This window comes from Caretta caretta, chromosome 11 (assembly GCF_965140235.1).
Source record: "Caretta caretta isolate rCarCar2 chromosome 11, rCarCar1.hap1, whole genome shotgun sequence".
Taxonomy (NCBI): domain Eukaryota; kingdom Metazoa; phylum Chordata; order Testudines; family Cheloniidae; genus Caretta; species Caretta caretta.
In genome coordinates, this window is record NC_134216.1 from 23,537,058 (window position 1) to 23,558,940 (window position 21,883).

At 40.4% G+C, this 21,883-nt stretch overlaps 1 protein-coding gene across 2 annotated transcripts in view; it reads right to left on the reverse strand.

Moving 5' to 3' along the window:
* QTMAN (queuosine-tRNA mannosyltransferase) overlaps nucleotides 1-21,883 on the reverse strand; it is a 364,313-nt gene that overhangs the window by 52,803 nt on the left and 289,627 nt on the right. For both annotated transcript variants that reach the window (XR_012664354.1, XR_012664353.1), the window contains exon 12: nucleotides 11,902-12,049. The gene's annotated coding sequence lies outside the window, so the exon portion shown is untranslated. The remainder of the gene's footprint in view (nucleotides 1-11,901; nucleotides 12,050-21,883) is intronic.

Genomic DNA, 21,883 nt, shown 5'->3' on the forward strand with positions numbered 1-21,883 from the left:
GTGCTGGCCACCACTTCCCACAGCTCCCATTGGCCAGGAATGGTGAACCGCAGCCACTGGGAGTAGCGGGTGGCTGTGCCTACGGACAGCCAATGTAAACAAACTGTCTCGTGGCCCACCAGCAGATTACCCTGACGGGCCGCAGGTTGCCCACCACTGGCTTAGAGTATGCCTAACGGGTCTGTTTCCATTCACAATCTGGCCAGAGGAGATGGCACCAATGATCACCCTACAACTGTTAGACCAGTGGTCAGAGCGCTCACCCTGGATGTGTGAAACCCACATTCTATTTCCCCCGCTCTGCCCTGTTCTTGTCCTCTCAGGGGAGTATTCTAACCACTGGGCAGTCTGAGGTAGGCTCTCAATCTGCTGAAGATGTTCCACTGTAGATAAATAATGAAAGCATGATTGGGGCAGGGAGACTAGACCAAGGGTCCCTGCCTCCCATGTGGATGTCTGAAATTATGAATTTTGCCATTTGTGGCTTATTTGAGAGCAAAAAACCATATTACATATTGACTTAAAACAGGTAAAATGTTGGGTGTTTTCACCTTTCTACAACTGAAAAAAACAAACAGTTTCCAAAAACATTCACTTTGAGACTGGAACAAATGAAAAATTCCAGCCAGAAATTTTTGGCTAGCCATGAGCATGTGAAATCAAGGGGTTATAATGAAAGTCCTTAACTAGAGCTTTTGTTATAAATGTTATATGCAAAGTCTAAAGTTATAGTAGAACGCCACAGTACTAGAGCCTTAAAGTTCCTTCCTATCCTGAGGAATGAATGGTACTGAATAACACCGAGCTCCTGTGCAAAGACAGACCCTACGTGCACTGAGCATAGAATGTTCCAGATCCAGGACAGAACTGGGAAGAGTGGAATCCCTACCATTTTTCTTCATGGCATCCTATTAGCCTGCACGTTGTATCCCTAACGCTTCAGGAGCAAATCTGTCTTAAAACTGTCTTTTACTTCAAGTAGTACTTTTGGGGCTGCTCTGGTGAGATGCTGTTGTATTAGTGTTCTTGTTAATAAAGGAGATCCAGTCATGGCCCTTCTCTATTACACCAGCAGAAGGTGGGGGTCCCACTGAGGCAACATACTCAACATTTTGGAGAAGAGTTCCAACATACTCAGACTTTTTCATGATCTCATGAACCATCTCCCCTTCTGTTTGGACTCACATGACACCTCCGTGGCTATAGCAGCAATTACTTTCAAGAGAAAATAATACTAGGAAAGAATTTAATGTATTTTAGGTGTTTTCTAATGTATTTTAGTAGCTGAAAACAAGGAGGAGAGCTAGTACCAAGTGACCACTGAGTTCTCCATGGACCAACAACAAGTATTCTGTGGACTACCAGAGGTTCACAGACCACAGTTTGAGAATCGTGCCCAAGAGTACCAGGCCAATTAAGGAGTAACACTAGCAAGCTCTGAAAAAAGTCCCATATAATCCTATTCAGACAGAACGAAGAGAGCCATGAAGGGCAAAAACCGGGGAAATGGGATCCTCAGGGTCTTTACGGACACACATAGAGGATGATAGGGAAGTAAGAGATAGAAAACTAAAGTGCTAAGTACATCCTCAGTGACTGCATTTTCAGATGAGAATTTCCAGAGACAAGGTCTAAAAGAATTTATTTGGGGGATTAATCACTTTGTAACTTGTTACCTTTTGTTAGAAGCCTGACACCCTATAACCTTGTGGCACAAAAAAAAACACAGATATCCTTTTATGCATCCTTTTTGAAAGAAAAAACGTTTTCCCATTAAAGTAAGCAATTTTTGTTGAAAAATGTTTATGAATTGTGAGACACACCAAAGTATGGTACAACTAACACAGGATGGTGCCAAGTGGTTTAGGAATTTAATGAAAGCAAATCAAAAACAAACAGACAAAATTTTAAAATGTCATTCTCTCCCTCTCTCTCTGTTTTGCTGGAGATGTGTGTACCCTTTTACACATAAAATTGTACTAAGAACATGTTATGAAAAATAACAGAGAATAGCAGAGAACTCAGGAAGTGAATAGCACTTCAGATGAAGTTTAGCAAATTAAGCCATTGACCTGCAGAGGAGATTAATACCAAACAAGGTGCCCCTTCTTCTACAGTAATGAATATTCTTCAAACAGCAAGGGAGCACTGACTGCTGTTTGATGCTGATGACATTGAAAATTTAGGAGAACAGAAATTCCATCATTTTTCATTTGTATGCAAATGCGCCTGTTCCAGAAATTAACCCCTGAACCCTATGTCAGTTTTCATCTGGAGGAATTCTCTTTGCTAGCACCACACAGTGCAGCCTTGTTGCTATCCTGGTGTCACTGGGGCTTCACCACATAAAACAAAACAAAAAGAAATGGGTGGGGAAGAGACCAAAGCAGAATGCCAGGCTTTGTTTACCCCCATTAATGGGGGCTAAAGAAGCAATAGAAGTAGGGGCACGTTGTAAAATGCACACCTCTAATGCACGGCCCTGTGTACTAGCATAATTGAAATGCAAAATGCAGCCATACTTCTTAAGGCAGAACAGCTACCACTAATCATTTCCACTAGTGTTAAGGTGAACCATGGGACAATATACAAATCCTATTACTCTTCCTTTCACCCAGGTCTTCAACTGTTAAAAAGTTCCTTTGTTACTTAGCACCTTAGACAAATGCAACTATCTGCATGTGAAGGGGAAAGAGGTGATTGAGGTTTTTTAATAGATATGGATTTAATTATGCTAATTTAGACAGCTGTAAAGCTTTTTCAGCATAGCCACATAATGGGACCAGCAAATACAGGTGTCCTTCACTGCAGGAGCTTACTGTTCAAACTTAGTCATTTGGTAAGGAATGGAAAATGTGAAGTAATGGTTAATGGAAAACTATTTTCTGAAGATCTAACTAGGAAACTTCACCCTTAAGCTTTATACTTCCACATCACTATACAGGGATCAGAAGGAAATCCACATTCAATAAGCCAGGGTGCAAACACTTCGCAGCTCAGGGGCAACTTGTCTAACTGGTTCCACTAAGGCTAAAACAAGAAGAAATATGATCATGTAGGTAAGGTATTGTGCTGCCACTCAGAAGATTGGGATTCAGTTCCTGTCTCTGCCACAGGCTTCCTGTGTGATCTTGGGCAAGTCAGATAATCTCTCCAGTTTAAAGAAAAGGAGTACTTGTGGCACCTTAGAGACTAACAAATTTATTTGAGCATAAGCTTTCGTGAGCTACCGCTCACTTCATCGGATGCATGCAGTGGAAAATACAGTGGGGAGATCAGTGTATATAAAATCTCCACGTTGTATTTTCCACTGCATGCATCTGATGAAGTGAGCTGTAGCTCACGAAAGCTTATGCTCAAATAAATCTGTTAGTCTCTAAGGTGCCACAAGTACTCCTTTTCTTTTTGTGGATACAGACTAACATGGCTGCTACTCTGAAACCTCTCCAATTTAGTAACATTGCCTTCTTTTTAAGAAGGGATCATTGCAAACCTGTGTCAACACATCCCATTGTTTCTTTTTAACTAGAAATTCAGATTTAACTTAATACTTGTTAAAATGTGAGACTAATGGCATTGTGAAGAGCCAGATGCAGTGCAAGTAACCACACTGCAAGCTTCACTATACAGCTCTGCCAGACCAATGGCTCCCAGTCACAACACACTATCATCTGCTTCTATTTGTCTCTTGTCTGATTTTAGATTGTAAGCTCCTCTGGATAGAGAACATGTCTGTCTCTTCTGGTAATGCTTTATACGTTGGTATTTGTTTCTGGAGCATTCACAAACAGCTTCTGTGATGGGAACAAGAATGAGACCCACCAAACTAGGATTTGAGCCCAGCCTTCCACATTAATTTACTGCTTCTGTTTTGGCCCTCATCATCATAGTATCTGAACACTTAATAATATTTAATGTATCTATCCTCACAACACCCCTGTGAGGTAGGGCAGGGTATTAACCCTGGTAGACAGATGAGGAACTCAGGTATATTGGGGCTAACTGACTTGTCCAAGGTCACACAGGAAGTGCATCACAGAGCACAACTTGAAGCCAGGTCTCTCAAAGCCTAACTACTGCCCTAACCATTCCACCATCCTTCCCCTTTTCTCTAATTCAAGTACTCTGACTGGGCTGAATCCCAATATAAGGTTAGCAATGGGGTGGCACCCAGGAGCTGGTATGATTTCAGTCTATAGCCAAGATATTCCATAGTAAGAATACTGCGCATTACTAGCTACACTTTTTGACCCATTTAGCATGCTAAAGAATTCTTACTGAAAGGAGACCAGAAAATGCAGTTCTGTAGAGAAAGTCATCTCAGTGTCTCAGCAGATGTCAACGGCAGACCTGTAAAGATTCCCCTTCTTCATAGCAAGTCCGAGGAACATAGAAATGTTATATCAAGGAAGCTGATGGGGTTAAAATTAAATTAAAGGTCAGATTTAACACAGCAAAACCGGGGACATTCATAATTAAGGTTGTCATTCAGCCTCTTAATCTTTAGAAAACTGCACAGAGAATCTGTATACTCACATTGACCAGTCCTCACCACAGTAAGGACCCTGATGCAAAGCATGACCTAACTGCCTAACCTGTCCCCGTTCCCCCCATTCAGAGTGGTACTGCCCTTCTACCAATCTGTCAGACACACTCATAACACAACTTTCTTCAATAAGCTTCTGGATCCAAACTGCACCCATTCCAGATGCCAAATCCTGCCCCAGCACACTCCCCAGTTTCCCTCCAGCAGCCCAACATTTCCACAAGTCCCCTCCGTTGCTCTGCCGCTCCCACTAGCTCATCTGATCAATGCACAGAGCCTCCTTTGGAGCTGCTAGACTCTCTCACAACACCCCTCAAATACTCAAACTTTTCCTTCCAGATGCCAAACTCTCCCGCTGTCCTTTGAACAAACATTTTGATCTCCCAGCTGCTTAATCTTCCTGCTACCCCCAGGACCAGTTTCCCCAGCCAGCTTCTAGTCTAGTTCCTGGGCCTGGCTACTACAGTCCCCACCAAACACAAATATTATTCCCATTAGCTCCAAAATAACCACTTGCTGACCAGATCCTCCCAGACAAACTGGTGGGAGGGAATCACTGGCTGGTGTAAAGTTAGTGCATCTGACTACAAGGTGCCCTCCTGGATCCAGTGAAGGAGACACGAACTGCTATATCAGGAGTGGGAGGGGGTGTGGCTGGAACACACCATTACAAGTCCATTCAATTCAGAGCAGCCTTGAGACATCTCCAAGTTGTGCTGAGAGCTAATCCATCTCCTGGGCAACCCCAGGACTGGTGAAGAGGACAGCCAGGTGTAATAAAGCCACCTTGCCCACCCCCAGGTGCACTTACTGCTGTGATAGTTGACCTGATAATTGAGCCCTATAAGTTGAATTTCACACTCTCCTTTGCCTCCCTTCACCAGCCTAACTCTTGGAGCTCTAGACACTGGAAATTGCTGTCCTCTTCATTTTTGGCAATATATTCTGTCCTGGGAAATGTTAACACTGATCATCAAGGGGTTAGCAAATTACTGTACTTCAAAGTGTGCAGGTGTGTAAATTATGCCTGCCTATATGCAGCTAATTATCAAAAAGCCCCCCCTCTTTGTCTCCAGTTCCCCTCAGAAGCAGTCCAACTGCAAAGCAGTAGCTATTTATTACAATCATACAAAATATATTATCAGCACTAACTTGATAAGCTTGCTGTTGACAATGTCAGTCATACTTCACTTCACCTTCCTCCTGTGGTCCAAAACTGGATCTAACACGCATGGGCCCACACTGGGTTTGCAGAGCAGCTGAAGGACCAAATGCCAATTAATCTGGAACATATTCTTTCGAGCAACAGCACCTGACTTCCTGGCTGGCTTCCCCTAAGGTCTCATTGGTCATTAAGGCAGCTGTGAAACTGACAATGAGTTTGGTGTTGGGTCAAGTTTTCTGTTTGACTGCCTTGCTCTCCTACATGCCATTTTCCTTGACTCACCCTTGATTACAAGGAATGTTCTCTATTTCATTCCAGAATAACATGATATCCATAAGCAAGGCTTTGGGGTAGGTTTTATTGTAAGTGTAATCCATTCTTGTGTTTGCTTGATGTAGAAATGTAAGAACTGGTCCTAAAGCCAACCAAATCCTGAAGCTTAGCCTAGCAGTATATCAAATTTCTTGCACAGATCCTGAATGAAAATTCAGTGCCTTTTTAACAGGAACAGCCAATGTACAACATGCGAATTTAAGCACTTTGCCTTTCATTTTAACAGATTTCAGGAATTTGTGGGAATTCTCTCTAATGTCAGAGGGCAAAAGATCTGAATATTTGCAATGGCAAAAATATAAAAATGTGTGCTTTGATATCTATAAAGTTGATTTCTTGGACTAAAAGTTCTATTAAAGAACAAACAAAGAAATTAAAGCCAAAAATCTTACAAAAGTTTGCCTATGTGAAAGGAAAAATACTGTGTACAGTATATCAGACCTGTGTATTAATAGACCTCTTTATGAATCACCATTCCACAAACAATATCCAATACAAAGCATGACGATTTTTGTGTATCTATATGTAAAACTTCTAAGTTTAATATATTTTAAGCAGCATTTTTAAAAATTAAGCTGCCAGGGTGGTATCTTAGACCCCATAGAAATATGGGACTCACCTGATTCTGCTGTTATTTACAGCAGTTTTACACTGGTGTAACTCTTTTAACTTCAGTGCAGTTATTCCTCTTTTACCCAATTAGAAATGAAAGGAGATTCATGCCCATAATGCTGGCTTTAAAGAACTGGCTTATATTTTCTAGGGATTTTTAATGTATTTATTTGTCCAGATTGAAATAGAAATTTTAGTGTTTAGAAATACAATTTGGCCACTGAGATCAAAGTAAATGATAAGAGAATAGGTTAAAAAATTCAGAGGAGTTTCCTTGTAATTTATTAAATGACACATAACAAGCATTTAGGTCTGGACACATATAAAAAAACTTCAGAATATTTCGCACTCCCTTCTTTTTCCCAACTTCTTTAAAAAAAATCACCACTAAAAACTAATTCCATGATCTCGTGTTGCCTTGAACAATCACACCTTATTTTAAAATATTTCTAATCTCTTATTCTGTCATTATACATTTTAAGATCTTGATGCTGTCCTCTGATAATAACACTTAGCACTTACACTATGTGCCGCTTTCCTTCTCCAAAGCACTTTACAAACATTAACTAATTAATCCTTACAACACCCCTGTGAGGTATGTAGGTAAATATTATCATCCAATTAGGTAAGTATTAAGTACTGTTATCCCACTAGAGAAGTATTAAGGCCTCCCATTTTATTGGGGATACTGAGGACAACAGGTTAAGTTACTTACCATAGGTCACAGCAGGAGGCAGTATCAGAACTGGGAATAGTCTTCAAGAGTTGGTGGCTCCCAGCTGTACACTCAGACCACGAGATTGCGTCTTTGGCTAAAGTAAGGTGTCATTGTGTGTACGGAAAATCAGGTTCAGGCCTTTGGTAATATTCTAAAATTATACAGCAATGAATACCATGTACTGAGAAGGGCATACCTGAGCCAGAGAAGTATTCTTCTCTTCTTGAGATATGCAAATATTGCACTTCTGGAGGGGTTTTTTGGATGTATACTGCGAATAAAAGTCTTGGGAATAGGTGCCTTTTTACATTGTGTGCATGTGTCTCCACAACCCCACATACACATATGCAATCATGATGTAAGGGTGTAGAGATAAATAATTACTCCTTCCCCACCCTGCTTTACATTTTTAGTTGGTCTTTTTAGTACTATGTAGAGATGGTTCCCTACTGAAACCTCAATCCACTACACACACCCCAACCTGAAAAAGTTGGAATAAGGATCCGGGGTTTGTGGCTTACATCGCTTGGAATAATGAGTTCAATTTGAAACGCTGAGTCTGAGGTCTCCAGGTTTGTACACAAGATTGGACGCAATTCAAGTCTGGTGATGCAAGTCCAATTAATAACATCCTTAGAACAGTATCACCATAGCTCATGGGTAGAGCTAACTGGAATTATTGTCCACTATGAAAATTATTGCTAAAAATAAAAATGTGAAGGTTTTGATGAAATTTTTCTTTTCTTTTTTTCAGGTGCTTGTGAGAACCCCCAAAAAGCTGGGCGGGGGTGGGGGGTGGGTGAAATCTGTTTTAAACAGAGTTTTTCAGTATTCGAGTTTCTGTTTTTTTAATAAAAACCTATTTTTAACCAAAAATGGACTTTTTAATGAAATTTTCTGTTTAATTGAAAGGCCATTTTCAAATTAATTTTTTGTATCAGTTCTATACATAGATACAGGACTGGGTGTTATGGATAGTGGCAGTATCTCATTGTACACATTTGGTTTTAATTTCAATAGATTATTAAAGAAAAAGGTGAGTGTTTCTATTTCTATTTTTCTATGTATTCTATCTATGTAATTCCTATTGAAGCTGCATGTATAAATTAAGAGAAATACACTGGGAGCCCTAAATGTTTTATGTAAGCTAGATCCTAACACAAAGCTAGAGAATACTAGAGCTGTGTACTAAAACCCCAAACCAGGCAACACTTACCTGCTTGCAAGTCCGCTATAAACCTAACTCCGAGGCAAGGGCTGTTAATGGCTGCTGAGTTTAGGTCTTATCTGTACAGAGGTTTTGTTCCAATTCCAGCCATGGGTAGCCAGTCACTAGCATAACTGCACCAATGCAAACCCTGAATGTATTCAGGCAAAGTTGCTATTTTACTTCAGATGAGCTTCACTGGTTCAGATAGAAGCTTTCCCTTCTACACTAGTTTTTGCATGATGCAGCCACTTTAGTAGCTGTACCTGGCAAATCCCAAGTGTAGACAAGGTCTAGACTGAATTTCAGCTGGACCGTGGATGATTTATGGAAGCCAGTTTTAGCTGAATTTAACTCTGAAGTTTTAGATCATTCAAAATTCATGGAGATTTGATCCCATGGGCCCTCAAGCAAACAAAACAAGATTTGCCAGAAATCTCTGCAAATCAAAATAGCTGAACTTTGCACAGTTCTAGCAAATGTAGTTTAAAACAAAACAAAACCAAAAATGAGAGAGAAGATATTTTATTCGTCTAAATAAAATACCTCTAGATCAAATCTACATAACATGGGTGGCTTAAATATCTTATACTTAGAAATTCAGAAAAACAGAAGAGAAGGTGAAAGAGAAGGTAGGTTTAGTTTTTATTGCATCATCATTTGGAGAGATTTTACATAAACAGCAAGCTGAAATGTAAAAGATAAAGATTTAAATAGAAGAATGCTTCATCTGTTCTATAATACTTTGGGAGACTGATGCAGAATACTAGTAACAGTCGTATAGTGTGCATTCGAGAAATTAATAAAAATAGGTACCCAAAAATGCAGCATAAGAACAATATAGCTGATGGTTTATTATACTCTTTCACGATTGTTCTGTTAACTGGTCTTTTGCCTGCATACTGACTATCAGGTAACAAACTATAGATAAAAAAAAGACAGGAGCCTTTCATGTATTTATGTTATGCTGTTTCTCAAAGCTAGAGGAAATAATGTTTCTGCACAACTGTTCGACTCCACAGTGGGTCTTACACAGAGACACTTTAGATGTAAAACAACAAGGCAACATGGATACTCCCTCCTAAATAACGAAGACAAAGTAAGAAGAGAAATGTCTTCAGTGTGCATTATGCAAAATGTAGGGATTTTTTTAAAAAAGAGCATTCACTTCATGTCACTGCTTTAAGCATTATCACATAGCTTCTTTCCCCCCCCTACTTCTAACCTGACCTTTTTCCCAATGGTTTGTCTATAACTTAATATATCTCTAATTCTTTTGAAATAATGTTCACAGTTAACATAATTGGTGTTATACAGCTCTAAAGTACATTATGGAATATTCTGTCACGAGACACTAAATTGAAATTTTAAAGAAAATGATAGAAATAGCTGTAAGGGAAAAAGTACCCTTTTAAATCTAATTTGCTATGCACCGCAGTAGGGTAATGGATGCAATGAAAGTTCTTTCATTGAGTTACCATGTCCAAAAGGTATTTAGGTAGCAAAGGATGTTAAACAGACTCCCTGTGCTCCTTCTTTAAGTAAAGATAGCAGGAAATAAGGTATATAGGTTTGTGTCCTCCTGATTTTTATTTCCTTAGGAGTACAACTTATGCAAAGGGCACCTTAGGCTACTTAGAGGATCACAAAGGGTGCCCTAGACCCCCTCACTGTCTGCATGAATAGAACAATCTAAAGGATGGCTGAAGCCATACAGCAAGTTAAATCCTTCAGGTGGGTCTTTTCAAATTCCAATAGTGAGGAGTTACTGCAGAATTGGTAAGGATTTCACTAGGCCCCAGCAGGTTTGAGATCAAAAGCCCTGGTTAAATAAAAGCCTGTTGGGAAATCTTAAAACCTCTTTGTAATGTAACTTTAAAAAGTTAATACAAAGAACCCTTAGATTGAAGCCTATAACGGCACGAACAAAGGGTATATCAAAACTGATTCTATTACGAGAAGGCAGACAAATAAATTCATTGAATTTAAAGAACAATCCAAATATATTACTCTGTTAAAAACTAGAAAGCACATCTGTACAGCTGTGTGTGTGTGTTATAGCCTATGAGTTTATAAATCATAAGAATGGTTCAACAGAGCATTCTGTGTTATACTTTACATAATACTTTATATATCTTTAATGGCCATATATATGTGAGAAATGTTATATATATATATATATTTTTAATACAAACATATTTTTATCATTTATTGAGTTTCATGCTGGGTTGTTCAAATATACAGTTAAATATATCTCTATATATTTATCCTACAAAAACACAGCTGAATGAGCTCCTAAATTCAAACTGACACAAGACATTTTTCAACCCAATTAATTAAAAAGGATGGGTGCTCATCAGTCAGCTGGCACAGCTTTTTTCCCCATCATATTGCCAAAATGTCAAAGTGTTAGTTGTGCAGCATGTTTCAAAAAGAAAATCTGGGACTGGGATTTAGATATAGATTATTAACTGACCCCTTCCTGAGCAGCTCTTCCAGTTTTAACTCATTGAGGTCTCTAGCACCAAGAGAGAGGGAGTTATGCATTGATGTTGGATGTCATTTGCACAAGCATTTCAAATTTGTGCTCAGTGTACACAAGAAAGGGCATAGTAAATTGTGTTATCCATGCAATTTATGCAGGGTGGCCTCATGGTTAAAGCGCTGCACTAGGGCTCAAGAGAGCCGGATTGAATTCAGAGCTATGGCACAGGCTCCCTGGGACCTTGGGCAAGTCACTTAGAGCTGCATTCTGACACCCTCTCTCCCTGTGAGTAGCACCTTACCCCAAAAGAAGTCCCACAGAGGGTATCAGAAATAGGCTGTTAGTCGCTCTGCATCTCAGTTTCCTGTCTGTAAAGTGGTGTTAATAATGCTTCCCTACCGTATAGGAGTGCTGTGAGGATGAATTTGTTAGCATTTGTATGCAGCAATGGGGTAATATAAGGACACAGTTAGCTAGAAGTGGTGTTTTGCCATTCAAGAATTGACATCCATCCCGAAGGTTTGGTAAGTTATGCAGCTACAGAAGAGGGGTTGCACACCCTAAAAGTCAGTTTAAAGGCTCAAAGTGAATTTTTGGCAGTTTTCTTTATAATAAAATCACACAAAAGTCTGACACTTACGTTAAAGAAAGCTGACCGTGGGCACCGCACTTAACATATATTAGGTGGAATGGGATCCATGCTTACTCCCTCAATACCACCTAATGCGGCTAACCCCTTAATTACTGTACAACAACTGCACATAACAGGATATGGTCCAGTATTATTTTTATAACCAAGAATAGTGGATATGATGTTAATAAGTGAGAAGAATACCTCATATCTGGCATCTTTCATTCCAAAGATCTTAACACTTGACATATGCAGGAATCACTTTGCCTTCTGCTTAAGTGCCACCATCTTTAACAGCAATACTGCACATTAGCTTCTGGTAGGCAATGAAGAATACCGTATCCAAATGAGTCTGCAAGGGAAACATAGACAGGGTAAATGTAATCACCATTTTGGCCACAGTACTAGGAATAATGCCATTACTCTAGCAAAAGTGCCCTGGGATCACTAATAATCATAAAAGACAAACTTCACTGCTGACTTCTCATTTGAAAGAAAGTATCTCCAACAGCATTATGCCTCTTAACACTTTGCTGTGAATCAGTAGTGAATCAATGCCACAGCATAGTGTTTGGTTGAGGTCTCCCATCCAAACACTGTCCATACCCAACCCTTCCTAGCTTAGATGAGACCATAGCCTGAGCTGGTATGGATACCAAATTAATTCTATTCATACAGTAGATTACACAGTGATATGTATAAACTTCAAATTTTATTCTGAAGTCTTGATTAGATCTATGAAACAAGCCAAGTTTGAAGAAAATCTGTTGAATAGATGTGAAGTTATGAATCTTGAAAGACAGCAAATTGATTCTTTTCTTATTTTTAACTTACTCTCTTTAGATTAACTCAGACCTCAAAAGGCCTAGAATATGAGAGATTTGATGCTTTTTAGTTTTGAATCAATCAGACCCACTTGCACATGGATGTCATAGTTAAGGAAGCTACAAAGCTTAGAATTAAATGGGTGGAAGAATGACCCAGTGGAAAAAGTAGATCTCTGGGAGTCAGGAGATCTGGATTCTACTCCCATCTGTAAAATGGTGATAATGATAATTACCTACTTTGCTGGGGCTATGATCCATACTTAATATTTGAAAAGCATTTTGGAATTCTCAGATGGACAGCTCTAAAGGAGTGCAAATTCTTATAAAAATGCTAAAATGTAAAGTGTGCCTCAGAGTTCAGATTCTTCCAATTAAGTACAATCACAGTTTGAAGAAAATTATTTCAGTACTTTTAAAAATTATAATATCTAGTCAGTAATTTTCATTCAGTTTTCAGATACGCTGAAGCTAGTGTGATTTAGAAAGTTGTTCCTCACCATAACCAACTAGCAGTCAGTTCATACTCTGGACCTTCTTAAATTCAACAGTAACACTTCTTTAATCCCAGATCTCCTTATTCCCAGTCCCCTGCTCTCATCCTAAAACCATTCTTCCTCAAGTCACTCCCTAGCTTCATTTTGGGGTACTGATTCTGTTATCCTCAGAGGGAAATGTGCAATCCATTGAATCACCATCACTGTTTCCAGTAACACTTAGGATTTCATAGAATCATAGAAGATTAGGGTTGGAAGAGACCTCAGGAGGTCATCTAGTCCAACCCCCAAAAGTGATTTCCTCTCAGGTTTCCAATTCAAGTACTTAGTTCGGAGGGCTGAGAGATCACCTCCAAAGGTGGAAGAAGCTGCAGACCATTATACATCTCAATCAGCTGTTGACAATAACAGAAATTTGGCTTTTCACTGTCACACCTCTGTTCTCTGAACAGCTGCCGCAGTGTCCCACCAGAAAATGATCAACATGTCTTGGGGGGGAGGGATAGCTCAGTGGTTTGAGCATTGGCCTGCTAAACCCAGGGTTGTGAGTTCAATCCTTGAGGGGGCCATTTAGGGATCTGGAACAAAAATGGGAGATTGGTCCTGCTTTGAGCAGGGGGTTGGATTAGATGACCTCCTGAGGTCCCTTCCAAGCCTGATATTCTATGATTCTTTGTCTACTACAAACGCTTAGGTGCACACAATGCAACAGACCAAATTCTGCCTTCTCCCCCACAGCTCCAGATATACTTTGCAATGCCACTGAAATGAGTGCACGTGTATGAGTGTAACTGAAAACAGGACATGACCCAACATTTTTAGGCAGAAGAAAATACCTTCATTTAAAATTAATCATTCAGATACTATATTTGCATCCTCGTCCTATTAAGTGTAGGGTCAGTGTTATACCAGCCTATGTATGAAACTGGTACTAAAATGTGCAATGACCTAAACCATACCCATCCTATTATTTACAAACATATCTTTTATCTCAAAGGTAAATGCCCCTCCATCAATGTGAATACATCAACCCCAAAGAAGAGACTGTAGTTTGAAGAGTGCCCTCTCAAAGTCCAAATAGGGGTAATCAGATGAGGTGCACCAAACTGCAAGCCTAAACATATGTACGTTTAATAACCAGACCCTCCTCCTCCTGAGGGCAACAAGAAGCTAGAAGAAGAGATGCTCTGAAGCCACAGCAAAACGAAGTTAGGTGGATATATACTGAGCTTGTTAGCCCCAAAGTACAATGCATAACTTAAAGTAATACATTTTTGTCAGAACGTTTGAAAACACTGTCCAAAAGGATACAGAGCCCTTCTTTGCCATTCACATAAACTGTGTAAACTCTTGGCCATGTTAGTGTTTAAAATGAAAAAAAAAATGGTTATAGCTATTAAAGAAAAACAAAATCTCAACAGGTCTGTATGAAATTTATGCAACACCTTATTTATTAATGCATGTGTAGCTATCATTTTATTCCATTCCCCAAAGGTGGTACTTTAAGGAGTAGGCCACATGCTGATTGACAGCAGCCATAATTCCATACAATGAGACTGTATCATATTGTTTGATGTGATATGATACTCGTCACTTGTAACTGATCAAAGATACTATTGCATCAAACAGTATTATAATATGATCACGCTGTATGTGGTTGATGCCAACGCTGTTCATCATATTGCACGCTTTGGTGCTAGACATGTCTATTAATAGCATTGACACACCACCATTATCCAAATTTTTCCAAAGAATTGCACTTTGTGAAATGTGGAAAGTAATCTGTACATAAATCTTCGGGGTTTGATACAGTGTGTTCTGTTAGCTAAACACTTCAACATGAGGAGTTTTGCTGATCGTAGGATTTTCACAGGACGGTACTGAAAACCTGAAAGCCTGATGAAAAAAGAACATATTCCAGCACAGAGACATGAAACTCCAGCTTCCTTTATTTGTCTCTTAAATGCAAACAAATTGGAAGATTATGTATTTTAGGTTAAGACTTTACATTTTCAACAGTTCCCAGTTTGAAGCTTTTTCCTGCCCACTGTCTTGCAGAAGGGAGTTTTGTCAACCCTGGACCTTTATAAAACTGGAGATGGAAACAAAAGAAATGAATTCTTTGTTACCAGCATTTCTACAGCAGCCATTAAAGGTGATGTGCCAGAGAGCATGGAGCTCACACTGACACTACAATCCTGGGTGCTTTCTCAGAGGCAGATTCTTAAACTAGCTTGGGTCTCTGCAGGTCAGAGGTCAGCTCCCCTCGAATCTCTGTAAATGCTAGAGTAAGCTTATTAACCTCCCTCCTTTCACTTAAAAGTCCAAATGACAGTATAGTTAAATGTCCATGAGCCTCCAAGGTATTGGATGACCTCCCCCCTCCATGCGCAGTTAAGGCAGTAGGAGATGTGGGTGCTCAGCCCCGAGCAGGATCAGGCCCTTTGCCATTGAAAGTTAATATGATGTATTTGGGGCTATGTTCTTATCTTATCTCATTGAATACGTCATCTTTAATTCTCACTAGTTTTGTCTAATTCTGTTCTGACAGAAACGAGTGTAGCCATAACGAGGGTGCCATGTGGAAAAATTGAAAGGATCTTTCCAGGCTATAATGCATATTTGCTTGGTCTAAGGCCTCAGTCCTGGGTGCTGACATTTCTGAAGCACCAAGCCCACTAGAGCTCCATGACCTGGCAAGACTCCACAGGTGCTGAGGCCCAAGGAGGAATACAGATCAACTGACAGATTGCATCTAGGAGTAGCTCTACACTTATGGTGGCATGCTGCGTACAGACCTGCACGCCCAGCTTGCACAGGTATAAACAGCAGTGCAGACAGTGAGACACTACTTAGATGAGTAGAGTAGGGTGTGCTACATGCCTGAATCCCAGGGTATATACCCTACATGGCTCTCTACATGCCCAAGCAGCGCCTTCCACATCTACACTGCTGTGTTTAGCAGCATAGAGCCCCACTGCCTCCCCCATGCAGGCCTTGCATTGCCACTTGTAGCTACTCACTGAAGTGAGCATGTAGTCTGCCTTCCACTGCGGTGGGTAGCTACATGTACCCTACATGCCACCACAAGTGTAGGCAAGTCTATGTAGTCACTAATGTAGCCACGTAGTCACTAATTCTTCTCAGGGCTAGAGTCTGGGATCCCACCCTACCTGGGTGCTTGATTAGCTTGCATCATGCTTTTCTTCCTCCATATGGAAGAAGTTTCTTCTCGGGTTACTGACAACCGGGCAGACAAATAGTGAATTACAGTGCATAGCCATTTGACACCAGTAACCCTCCCTTGTCTAGGCTGCAGCTCTTCTTAGTTTTCCAATATCTCCTCATGGCTGCCCTGCCATTTCCTCATTGAACACAGCAAAACATGATTTGCCCATCTTGCCTCCAAAACAGAACTCCATCATTCCAGTGTCCTCCTGATCACTCACAATCCTAGGGTTAGCCCATCCTGATTTTCCTTAGCCTTTTCCTTTGTCTGTCCTTCTCATATTTCACAGTCACCAAATACAGACGGTAATCTTTCAGGCAGATGCCTTGCCTCTCTTAACCTCTGTAAAGCATCACGAAGGGTTATGGTACTATATGCTTGTATAGTGCTTAGCACATTGCAAGCATTACTGGAATTACAGCTACATAATAATACAATAACAATAACAACAGTCTCTCTCCCACACTGTATAATATTTCACTGAGACTCAAGACAATGGCATCTTACATTGGCAGAATGAGATACCGTAACCATGGGCCACAGTTCAAAGTTTCCTAGGAAATATTTAGTCAGGGACATGAGACTGCCCTTCAACTGAAGATGCCTTCACTTTTTTTTTTTTTCATTTTATCCTAGTGCAGTAGGCTAATCTTCCCTTTAGCTGAGATGGCTTATTGCCCAGCCAGGGGCCCTGGCCTTTCCTGGGTTGGGGAGCCCCAAAGTTCAAGGATTTCTACCTCCGGACCACACTATAAATGTTCTATTTGAAAATAATTAATTTATACATATTTGCCCACATGACCTCTTGTGCAGGACAAAACTGGTGTGCAGGTTACATGTAATAATGGGTGGGTGAACATATACTTTGGATGCTACTTTAAATGAACTTTAAAGTAATATTGAAAGCATATGCTCACCCACCATCATCTGGGCAGAATTTATCTGTGTACTTGCAGGAGATTCCAAATACAATTCCCTCTCCACTGGCCATGTGATGTAATGTACAAGAACTGCATGGAAACAAGTCTGGAATGAACATGGGATTTACCAACTTTAGAAAACAGTTTCTGTCGGTGTATCTCATAAAACTACTGTACATTTTACCATGTAAAAATGAAGTGATACATAAATAAAGAGATTCCATCCAATTCCTCCTGGACAGATATCTGCCTTATCATTGGTCAGTCTACACCCTTGATAGCTGTCACAGCTTCAGAGATCCAGGATAACAAGCCCTGGAATACCAGTTATCCACAAGGATGCATGCCTGCATATCTGAAGCTGGAAAGTCACCTTTTTCCATGCTGGGACTGTATAAGCTGCACATTTATGAATTGGTGCAAACTTTCATGTCAGAATTTACCCTTTGTCCTAGTTTTCCACTTATGTTTGCACTTACATGTGCCAGCATGAGCAAGTCATATACTCTGTTATGTACCAAATAACCTATACTGATGGATACTGTTTTGCCATGGTTAATTAAGAATGGTGCTTTGTGCATTTCCTCTTTGTAATTAACAGGAAAATCAGCCCTACTAGAAAGGGACCCTAAGCGACTGATTTTGAAGGAGGCACAATGATAAGGGAGAGGATTTTTGAAGTCTCACGATCAGCTATAAGAAACATCAGCACAGTACTGTGCACCGTAGCAAAAGAAGCTTTAACTTTTTAAACTGGGTGTAGCTAAATAATTCAAGATGCTGTAATTTAAATGTAACAGCAGAAACTAAGAAGTTCAAACAACAGAGTTATAGGCATTTCAGCACAGCGTATAGTCTCCTGAAATGTGGTATTATGAAAATTACTAAGAATTTGGCCACAGAATGTTTGATGCTGTATTCTGTCAATGCTGGAACAGGACTATAGTATTTTTCCCCCACCTGTACATCTGTCCCTTTTTCAAACCTAGTACAACTGCCCCTGCTGCAGGAGTAAGGAAGATGTAGCCCTGGTTCTGAATCTACCTTTCTATTTAATAAATTGGCACAACTGAGAGTCACCATGCACCAGACACAGACACAACTGCAAATCTGTTCTTACCCTCCCCATACCACCTGAGTGCAGCTATTATTCCTCATCCTTGGGGAAAGAACTCCATATGTGACATCCAGACACCTCAGTAATTCCAAGCATCATTATCACTAGCAGGATCAAGTGCAGCTGTGATGCACTGAGAAAGCACAGTAATGCTAACACTAATCTCTGCATTCACGACACTGGCCCTCACTAGGAAGTTTAAGTACATTTATTAGGGATTCTCCAGATCTTAAAGGTACAAAGACAGCTATAAGGCTTGACGTACTAACTAATTGGGGTTTGGAACAAAAATCTTCTTATCTTCTTAACTCAGGGATACTCCCTTTGTTGTTAAGTATACACACTACCTTTTATTTAGAATGTAAGTTATGGACAACTCAATGGCATGGCATTTGCTGGAGCATATATTATTTTTAACAGGGTTTTAACTTGGAGTTCTAAACCCACTAATATTCACAGGTATTTTTGCAATATATTGGTAGCATACTTAATTATTAACTAGCACACTTTCCCTGCCTTATTAATGCATGTTTTGTTTCATATTGTACTTCAAATTTCAAAAGTAACTAGTGATTTTGGGAGCCCAACTTGAGACATCCTAAAAGAGCCTGACTTTCAGAGGGTGAGAGTCAAGCACTTGTGGAAAAACAGAGCCTTTCAAGGTGGCTTGAATTTCTGGATAGTAGACAGTCCTTTAATCTAACAGGAAAAAGGCATGAGATCCAATGGTTGGAAGCTGAAGCAAAACAAATTCAGATTAGAAATGAGGAGCAAATTTTTAATAGTGAGGTAGTTATCCACTCGAACAACTTACAAAGAACCATTGTGGATTCTCCATCCCTTGAAGTCTTTAAATCAAGATTGCTTATCTTTATAAAAGACACAATATAGCTCAAGCAGAAGCTATGATCTTGATGCAGAAATTACTGGGTGAGATTCTTTGGCCTGTGCAGAAGGTCAAACTAGATTATCATAATGGTTCCTTCTGGCCCTAAAATCATACGATCATATGAATATGACTCTATGAAATTTGACACCCCAAAAATGAGGTATCCAAAGTTGTTAATCACTTTTTAAAATCTTGCTCATGCTGTTTCTCAGAGTCTATAAAAAGCTGACTAAACCAACATTCAAGAATATTAAAGGCTGGGTAAAAGTGACACAACTAGCATTTGCACTGGTTGTGGTGGAGCGATAATCCGTTTGATTAATTTGACAGAAACAGAAAGCCACTTCTCCTCCCTTCCTGTTTAAATTTAAACCACTCTGGAGAATCTTGCAAATGACAGCCAGCGATTTCAACTCCACACCATATTCTGAACAAATAAAATAGTGGCATGGTGGACCAAGCTTTTTTTTTTTTTTTTTTTTTTTTAAGTCCACATATGACAATGCATCATAGCTATAAACAGATGGTATTTGGCCTCCTTCCTATTCTCAACATTTGGAATTCCTAAACTATGTGAATTAAACAATAATATTTTATAAACATACAAGGGATTTTGCTCACCGCTTTGTTAACATGGAAATTATACAATGCTGACATTTATTTAAATTTTAAAAAGTAAACAACAGTGTGCATTGAAATAAAGTAAACTAACATCAACAGAGAAAAGCATGTTCCGTGTGCACATTACCTACAGTGGCATGGGCCATTTTAGGGGAGACATAATGGGATGAAACACAAATTGTAGCTTAGACAGTCTGATCCTTTGTACTCTAAAGGCTCATTTAACACCTCTCTGTAAACAAGGGATATTTATACCATAATTGGCTAGTTGACCATCAGTGTGCATTTACTGCCTAACCTGCTGTTATGGAGTTAAAAGAAGTACGTCTTCAATTGGTTTCCTAGGAGCGAAAGTGTGTTTGCAATTTTAGTACCAACTGAATTTAGTCTAACACCTGCATTTAGTACAAGAAACACTTTCATAATAGCAAAATTGTGCAGGGGGTGGGGGTGGGGGGAGACGTATTACTGACAGGAAAAGAAGAAGAAAGTAACAGATCTTGAAATAATTCCGTTTGCTTAGATTCCTCTTTCATGCCCCTCTTAGCCCCTTTTTATACTTCTTTCCTGCTTGCAATACAAAATCTAGGAGGCACTTAGTTTTCAATCAGTATTCCCAGGTCTGCAAAGAGGTTCTGTGATGAATAAATAATTAATCAGAGATTTTAATCAGTATTATGATTTTGAAAAAGGCTAATTATCATTGTTTACAGACATGTCTTTCCAATGAATTGCCTTGTTTTGCCTTCAAAGCGCTAAAGGTTAAGCCCTTTCCAAGGATCCCTCCCACTCTCCTTAATTTGATCTTCAACTCTCCCTTTTTATGCAGACACCAACACCTTGTCACAGGGAAACCACACTTTGCTAACGCCCTGGGAAATGTGAATGATACAGTATTGGGCTAAGGAAAAAGGCCAACAGATCTATCCTGCCTGAGTGTAAAAACAGCTCTGAAACATACAGTGTGAACCTGCCCCGATATAAGTCAACAGCAAAACTCCCACGGACTTCACTAGGGCCAGGATTGCAATCCGAAGACGCAGTCGCTGCTCTGCCCGGTTACTGGCTAGCCTTGCAGCACGCCAACAAACCAGGCTGACACAAGCATGGCCATCACATAGGGAAAAGTCAAATACAAACCACGCCTGGACCTAAACTTCATAACACTGCATAGCCACTAAACACCGGGGGGAAAGCGATCCAGGGAAGCAGTGATTTTTGCTGCTATTATTGTTGGCTTTGTTGGTCATTTATTTATAAATGGTGTACAAGGACATTAGTAAATATTTCCCTCTGAGCTAGTAACGACGCACTTGCCAAAGGACAACACATCTTCTGCTGTTAACATTCTTTCTACATCACGTGGGGCTTTTTAAGGGAACAAAGTTTCCGATCAAAAATCAACGACAAAATCTAGCAAAGCAAGCGTTGTTTTCGCTGGGGATCGCACCTCAGCCCCCCCCCCCCTAAAACCCGACAATGCATAAATCCTCACCTTGGGTCCCCTTCTGGGGCTAGGTAAAAGAAGAAAGTGTTACTAAATGTCAGATTTTTTCCTTGCCTGTGCCCCCAGTGTTTCTGCAGCAGGGAAAGCTGCAGCCTTTCGTGCGTGCATGGTTAATACGGATTACACCTTCCTTGGGCTCGCTTTGCCTGGGATGGAGATCTGCATCAAAAAATGCTGCAGCCAAAAGGGGTGGGTGGGGAAATGCACATGAACCTGCTAGCAAAGGGATCCCAGAGGTGCAGAGCCGGGAAGGACAAAAAGAGGGAGCTTAAGACCCAATAAAACAGAGCGATAACTAACTAGAGCAGGGATGGCTGCACACAGCCCTATGGGAGAGCGGCACTGCTACAGGACTTCAGCTGCTACCCCCTCGCCTCATTGCCACTGCTCTCCCCTCTCCCCCCGCCCAAACTACCGGTGTCTTCTCTCTCTTTCCCCTGCACAGCCCCCGCGCCTTTGCCCCCGTTCGGAGGGATTTATTAGAAGCGACTCCCAGGCCGGGCCAGCAGCCGGATCTGCGCTGGCCAGGACGCGAGGGCGGGGAGGGGACTGGGCGCTGTCGGAGCGTGCCGAGAGAGCCAG